An 8,831-nucleotide genomic window follows, 5' to 3' on the forward strand; every position below is an offset into this window, starting at 1 on the left:
TTGTCCCAGGGAAGCTCAGTGAGGAGGAGTAAGTTATTTCATTGATAGAATGTAGGAGTAAACCGTTAAGATTTTGCTTAAATGCCCAGAACTTTTGGTTATAAACCATGTTGCCTGAGAACACTTTCCAAGAATTTGCAATTGGCTGAGACTTTTCTCCATAACCTGCTGAGTTCTGAGTAACATGAATCAATAGTCAATTGTTCACAGTAATAAAATTCCATCTAAAAATGTTGTAAAATACAACTCAACGTGAAATTTCATATCTTGTAGAATAGAACCATTTTTAGATTTAATCTTTTTATTACCTGTTGAACTGGGAGCACACACATGCTTATACATACCTTCACTCAGAGCAGCAGAAGTCAACATTTTCTCAGTCAACGGACTTCACTTTCAACAACTAATAGAAGAAAATGCCAGGTTCCCTCAGTCTCGTGAGTACCAAAATGAGTTTTTATAACACTCTGTGATATCTACTTTTTGAAATTAGAAAGAAAATGGCCATGGCAATGCAACAAACAAAAATCATTTCTTTTTCTTTAATAGACTGGCGAGTTTTAGAATCAAGAATTTCTGACCCATCTTAAGTCTCTAACCATCATTTCTGATGGGATGACTCTAAATTAGGCATGCTAACAGATGAAAATGCGTATGTGATATTTGGAGTCTCATAGGTCATCAAAAAATCTGTTGTAGATGTTAGCTTACATAGAAGGAAAGTTACTTCCTAAGTGCAAATCTATAGAAAGAATAAAAGGCTTTGGAGGTTCATTTCCTGGAAATGAACCATAGCATTCTTCCTTCCAATTTCTTCGTTATACAAAAGATGATGTAGAAAGTGGGAAGTTTTTCAAATTCCTTGATAACCAGATCTTCTGACTCAGAATACAGCCTCTTCCATTTCACCAAAGTGGTTGCAAAGACTATGAACTTTCATTATCTTTTAGCCTTTGGGATTGCGGTTTGTGTTGTCACTTCACTTCTCACTCCCTGACAAATGTTCCACATGGAGGAAATTGTCTACAAATCCAATTGGCACCTTCGGGATGTAGCACTTGACCCCTCTCACTCTATAACATCTTCAGCATGTCCCTCTTTATTGACCTGTTGCCTTTAGTTCACATATATGTTCGGTTTTTCTTTTTCCTTAAATACAAACTTCTATGGGCTCTATTTCTTGCTCATAAAGTCAGTATATCTCCTATTTATTTCATTTTAGACTACAAGGATTTCCTCTTCCTTGGTTGTTTATTTTTGTTTTGTTAACCCACTTGCCTCTTTCCACCTAAGATTCTGAGCTATGTCACAGTGATTCCATTCTTCAGTAGTAATTTTGCCTCAAGATTTCCAGCCTCACCTTCTTGAAAACATTCCCTGAGCACACTCCCTCCTGCTAGGCTTGGATAGGAGCTGCCTTATCATCCACTACTGTCCCTAGTGTTGTAAATGTTCTATAACTACTTACCCTCTTACCCATCTCCCATATTATACTGTGAATTCCTTCGAGACAGGAATAGAATCTGTTTTCTCTACTGTTGTATTGTCTGCAACCTTCCTGGTGCATACAGATGTGTTCTCTGAATGAATCAGTCAATTTCTTTCCCTGTGGAGCAGTTGGGCTGGACAATCTGAAAGCTATGAGGTCTTCTTCATTTCTTTCCTGAAGTTAAGAACACAGCCAGGCATATTCAGCTAGACTCTTATCACATTGTCTTTCCTGGACCATATCTGCCCGAGCTGCTCTCCCAGATCGGGTGGGTTAAAGAAAGGGTGATGAGATAATATGGAATGAAGTATCTTGGACAATGGGTTCAGGTGGGCATAGCACATTGATTTCAGCAAGCTGTAGAAGTGTCCTGATGGGTGATATCTTAGGGACATAATGGCTTGGAAGTCAGGTAGACTATCTAAAGAAATCCGTAACTCACAAGCATTAAAGAGGGAAACTGAGATGAGAAGGCAATGAGGTAGAAACTAGGAATGCTGTTATAGGCTAAGAGTTTGAAACTGACCAGTGGAAAACAGTTATCTTCCACTGCATATTTTAGATAATCTGAAGCTCTGGGTGTGGCAGGAGGGAGCCTTTAAACCTCTCGCAAAGTTAGATGGCTACTTTAATTATCTCAGTTCTTGAGTATGAAAAGTAGTTCCCATAAAAGATTCCATCAGCTCCAGCTCTTTGGCTAATGCTTAATTTTTCTCCTTTAAGGGTCACTCCTCTATTGGAAGATGAAACATAACAGTATTAAGAGATAACTTTGGCATTGTGTAATTTTTTTATTCCTCCCAAGCCCTATTTTTCAATTCTTCATTTCAGTCTATCCTGTCTTTTCATGGGAAGATAGAGGGGAGATACATTTGCCATTCTCTAACCTGGGATAAGTTATCATTGTTCTTTGAGAGGCCTTTGGTGTCTCAAAGAGTTCTTCCTTCTGAAGGATAATAAAGTTCAAATAAGCAACATTGCTCTTTTCAAGAGATAGAACTGTGTGTTTCTTGCCTCTGCCATAGCAAAATATAACAACTAATCTGTCCCTTTTCTCTGCTCTTTATCCATCTCTCTTGAAACAAATCTCTCGTATGTATAATTTCCAAAATCAATGAACTTTTCCAAATATTCATCTCATATATTGTCTCTTCATGAGTTAACAACATTGAATCAGAATAGAATCTGACACATAGTGGGGATCTGAAAAGAAAGAGGCTCTTTCTTCCCTTGACTTCCAGGATGTGGGACCTATATTGAGTCTCTTCTTACTCATCAGAGGTTCATTTTCAATCTTTTTCTCTCATTCCAACCCCTAAATGTATGACTTAAGTCCCACCTTTACCAGTTATCTATAAGACACAACAGAGTCTTGCTGTTAACCTTATTTCTTCTTCTTGACAAAAAGATAACTACATTTCCAGTATTTCACTGAAATTTGTTTGAGGACAGACATATGACAAGGCTCTGGCCAATAGACTGTGGGTAAAAGCTATGTGGACTCCTTCAGTTTTAACTAAATACTCCCAGCTGAGTTGCCCTCTTTTCTCTCTCACCCTCTTCCATGGATGACTGTGTAGAACAAGTTTTTTAAATGGTGACATCACACAATGGAAAAACCTGAATTTCAAAGTCTTTTCCTATAAAACATTCACCCCAAATTTCTGGCCAACCGATACTGGGTATAAACTATGCAAAAAATAAAATTATGTTGTGTTAAGCTAAGATTTGGGAATTGTTTGTTATAGTGCCTAGTTAATTTCTTTGAGCTTGAACCAATTTTTTGTATCAGTATTTAAATGTCCTCAAATAAATGATGGATACATTCAATATAAAGTCTATATATGCTGTTACAGTAAGGGTATAAAGAGAGAAACTATATAGAGTAGGCAAATGCAGTGATTTTTCAAACACTAATAATGGTACTCATACCTACTTCGTGTTAAATGAGGTGAAAATACTAGTACTTTCTGAGATCCACTGTTGACTCCACCATGTCAGGTCCTTTCAGTGCTTGTTAATGACACCTCATCACAACCCCAGGAGGTGCAGATTACTATCCTGATTTAACAGAACAGGAAGCTGAGCCTGTGAGAATGTAAGTAACTTGCAAAGTCACACATCCAAAAAGTGTTGCAGCCTAGATTCAAGTGAAGCCAAGGCTTATTTGCATGACTACAAACTCTATGCCCTAAATATCATATTATGTACTTCATATGTGGTAGTTATTGTTATGGCACTTACCTTGGTTTTCTTCTGTTTCTACACACTCCTTTCAGTGACTTCACTTTCAAGTTACAGTTTTAATTAACACATCAACAAGAATGGCTCTTATGGCCGTATCCTTATTTTATATCTCTTTCTCAATTTATAAACCCCATCACCAGCTTTAGGCTGGACATGTCCCCCTATAATCCCAAGCCAGTCCCTCAAACTCAATAGGTCCAAAGGAATCTCATCTTATTTTCAATTTCCTTTCCTATTTTTTAAAGTACTAGTTTCTCATTTCTTTAAATGCCATTGAAGTTTTTCCAGATTCTTAGACCCAAAACCTTAAAAGGCTCTCTGATTTCTTGTACTATTTTGCCTTTTGCTATTAATTCTCCAAGTTTCATTGCATCCAATTTTGCAACTCTCTGCTTTGTTCTGCCCAATTAACATCAAGAGAATGCAAAACATTTTAAAATTCAGCTTATACTACTGCAATAGCTTCACAACTAATACTAGTCTCATTCCTTATCCTCTCTACTTAATATTATGCATACTGCTTTCTGTAGATCAGCTCACCTCCCTGCCTTCACAGTGTAGTAAATAAGTCTTATGCCACTTACCTGACATGTTACATGCTGGAAATTTAGACACGTCAGCAGGATTTGAGCCTGGTAGAACAAAGTAGTCTATGGAGAGAGTTTAATTGTAATGCTGTTCAGTTGGCTGCAAAACAGAGTCAGTGAAGAATGGAGACACATTAACAGGTGGCAGGTTGTTTTTAAAATAGGCTGTTTTTAAAACAGTCTGTTGACATTACTAATCAGAGAGGGTCATTATGGAGAGGGCAACAGATGTAATGGAATGGGGTGGAAATATAACGTCATGGTTACAGTTAGGGTGCTTGATTCAGAGTTGAGGTTGAATCACCATTTGAAGACGAATGTCTAAAATGAAAATCTTGAACCATCTCTTCTACTGCAAAGCCTTTATTGCACCTGCCAACCAAATTAGAATCCATTAAGTCAGTATCCAAGGCCCCTCATGCTCTGAGCCTCTCTGCTTCCTTGCCCTCCAGCTCTGCCCCCCTACACTTCACCTCAACACCCAGCCTTTATTTCAGTCATGCTGAACCTTTGGCAGTTCCCTGAAGATAGTTTGCTGCTTACACTTTATCTGTTTATTCATTCACTTAGTCATTCATTCATGAGAAACAACATAGCATCCAGGCTAAGAGCACAAACTCTCTAGTTAGACCACCTGGTTTTAATTCCAGCTCTGCTATTTACCGCTATGAAAACTTGAACAAGTTACTTAACCTCTCTGTGCTTTAATTTCCTCACCTGTAAAATGGAGGTTACACTAGCATCTCTCTCATAAGCATGCTGAGATCAACAACTGAGGCAACAAATTTTAAAACCATTGGAACAGTGCCTAGCAGTTAGTAGGTGCCTAGAAAACACTAATTGTCAATAAGCTTTTTCACGCTCATACAATTTTTTAAAAATGATGATAGAAATGATTAATCCTTGAATGTAATCACTCATTTGAAAGATTTTAGTAAGTGGTGATTATATGCTAAGTACTCTATAAGGCATTGAGTGTTTAGTAGAAAGGAAAACAAAAATGATCGCTGTTCTCAGAAGCTTACAGTCCAAGGGGGGAGATGGACATTAAAACTTTCACCTGTAAGTGAATCTATTATGAAAATTTATGTAAAGCACTTGAATAAAAATGTATTGTTCTATGAGAAAAATAATGGGAGGTTGGGTGGCTGCTTTAGACAGGGGGCAGACAGAGAAATCCTTTTTGTGAAAATTGTAGTTAAGGTCAAGTGTGAAGAATGAGATGTGAAGTCATATGGAAATGGGGGTGGGAATATTTCTGGTGGAGAGACCTGCATTTCTGCATGGTAAAGGCTGTAGAAGAAGTAGACATGTTAAGGAAGTAGAAAAATTGTAAAGTAGAAAGTAAGTTTGACAATGGAGTGAAAGGTTTTCTTTCCACATACCCTCAGTTTTCCCTATGATGATCCCTCCTTATTGCTACCCTCTGCTCCTATACAAATCAAGAATCACTTTGGAATAAATACACTAACATCCTTTCTACCTAAGTGAATTTATTTTATTTTTATTTATATTTTATATTTTTGGAGACAGAATCTTCCTCTGTTGCCCAGGTTGAAGCGCAGTGGCGCCATCTTGGCTCACTGTGACTTCCGCCTCCTGAGTTCAAGTGACTCTCCTGCCTCAGCCCCTCAAGTAGCTGGGATGACAGAGATATGCCACCATGCTTGGCTAAGTTTTGTATTTTTCTTTAGTAGAGACAGGGTTTCATCATGTTGACCAGGTTGGTCACGAACTGCTGACCTCAGGTGACCTGCCCACCTCAGTGAATTTAAAAGATTCTTCTGCATGGTATCTTATAATACTGGGTCCCAATCAAACCACATAATAACATCTGTTCAATTTTATATATTACTATTGATTGATTAAACTTCATCCTCCACCAGACACTGAACTCCCAGAGCCCAATTTAATCTTCAGTGCCTACTGAATCCTGGAATGTGGGTGTTTAATGAGACACAGGATAGCTTCTTGAAAAACTTAGAGAAGCACACAGACCTGGTAGACAAAAACTGCCGTCTTTTGACTCTGGCTCTGCCATTGTGTCTTTGAAGGGCCCAACTCATCTCTGCAGGTTTCATCTTCCTCATTCACTAGTATGAGATGCAAAAAATGTTCTCTTCACTTTTTATTAATCAAGAATCATATGATTTTATAAAAGCATAAGAATGCCCTCAGAATGCAAAATGTGGGCCTGAAATCATGCGCCCAGAGAGCTCACATTCTGGAATTTATACTACAAGCTGAAGGCAGATGGATCATTAGCATTTGAGCCCCCATAGCCCCAGATTGATGCTGTTCCAACCTGGTGATAGCCTCTCACTAGCTTGCTTGCTTGAGTAACATGTGAGCATGTCAGGATACATTCTTGAATTGTTTTGAATATTGTTTCTAAAAAGCAAGGTAATTCCAAGGTACTAGAATTACATATCAACTTATTAATGTCCTTTTTTACTAATAATTATTAATTGCTCTGTAAGTCCTGGGCACTGGTTTGGCTACAAGAAATACAGTGAAGAGTAAGATAAAGCCTTTATCTTTCTATTTCTAAGGAACTTAGAATCTAGGGACTGTGAAGACCAAGAATAAACAAATAACATGATAATACAGTATTCACTGTGGTGACTATTATTTTGGAGAGTACTAAGGGCAAAGACCATGAGGAGGAAGATGGAGAACACCCTAATATAGGAATAAATGAAGGTTTGTCTGAAAAGTGGGCCAGATGAAGTGAGAGAGGAGATCTACCACAATGAAGTTATATGGCTAACACTTGAAGACTTGATCAAAATTAATCATTCTTGCTTGGAAGAGAGTTGTAAAAAAAACAGATCTCATGCAATTTCTTCCCTCTTGCAAGTTCAGAATCAACTGAGACACATTCATAGGAGTTGAATAGTAATGAAGATATCGACTTTATTCTTGGTTCACGTGGATTAGAAAATGTGGCCAGGATCTGAGGTCCATCACCCAGGCACTGAGCATAGTACCTAACATTAGTTTTTCCATCTCCCCCCACAATAGTTTCCACTCTCTATTGTTGTCATTTTTATGTTCATGACATAAAGTTCGTGACATACATGTCCTACATGTAAGAGAAAGCTAAACTCAATATTAGTACAAATATCACATATACTCACATAGACTCACATATAAGTAGAAGCTAAACTCAATGTTTAGGCAAGAGATGTGAAGAAGCATTTCCTTGTGGCTTGAACTCAATGTTTAGCTTCTACTTATATGTGAGTACATGTGACCTTTGGTTCTCTGTTTCTGCATTACTTTGCTTAGGATAATGGTTTTAAGCTGCATCCATGTTGTTGCAAAAAATATGATTTCATTTTTTTAATGGTTGTGTTGGTGTATATGTACCATATTTTCTTTATCCAATTCACCATTGACGGGCACCTAGGTTGATTCTATGCCCTTGTTATTTGTAATAGTGCTGCAATAAACATGCTAGGGCCTGTGTTGTTTCGGTAGAACAAGTTGCTTCCTTCAGGGATTATATGCAATAATGAGATTGCTGGGTTGAATGATAGTTCTGTTTTAAGTTCTTTGAGAAATGTCCAAACTCAAATTGCAATTACTTTATATCATATATCAATAGTTAAATTTAAATTATTTAAATAAAGCTGAATATCTTATTTGGTTGTTTGAAAATTTAATTAAATCTTTCTCAGTTTTTTTAGCTATAATTCTATCCAGTATTCTAGCAGGTAATGTCCATCTAGTTATTAATGTAAAGAATCAGCATTACTCTCTTCAGGCCTGTTAAGAGTAATATGAATTATTTAATACAAGGCAGTGTTTCTTAGCTACTTTATGAAACTGATGTGAATACCTCACCAACTCATCCTTACGTCGAGAATTATAAGATGGAATTTAAATACAAGCAAAAAAATGGATGCTTTGCACTACTTTTTCATGCAAAAATCTTTTGCATTTTTACTGGTTATGAGGCAAGATTTCACAAGTTAATTAATGTGTCTATTCTCTTGCTGGAAGTGCCCCTGCTGCTCCAATCCCAGTAGCATTCATCTCTGACACTGACAGTGACACACCTGCAGAACTTCACGGCATTTGGATGCACTGACCTTTTCTTTTGAGGATATAGGGCGAGAGGTGTGGAGAAGCATTTCCCTGTGGCTTGAACTCACATAAGGGAGGAGGTTTGCGGTTAAGGATCGTGCTGTGTCAGAGCAGAGAGCTGGATGCTAAAAATCAGAGGTGATGGTATATTCTTTAATAAAATTTTTTTATTAGTTTGTGATATTCAGATTAAAGCATGAGGCTGAGGGTAGAAGCCCTTGTTGCCTATATCTAAGGATAGGGCTACACAGGGACAGTTTAGATGGTGACTACACTAGGGATGAAATGGAAGACTAGTCCTTTGAGTAAGGAGGTGAGGAAGAAACGCCACGGGAAGCCAATCTGCTTTGAGAAGTGACTTCAGTGATATTTGATGTATCAAAGAGCCTTAGCTTCATGACTTCCCTAGACTAAAG

Source organism: Sapajus apella, unplaced genomic scaffold (assembly GCF_009761245.1).
Source record: "Sapajus apella isolate SASKATOON/1434 unplaced genomic scaffold, GSC_monkey_1.0 scaffold5, whole genome shotgun sequence".
Classification (NCBI taxonomy): Eukaryota; Metazoa; Chordata; class Mammalia; order Primates; family Cebidae; genus Sapajus; species Sapajus apella.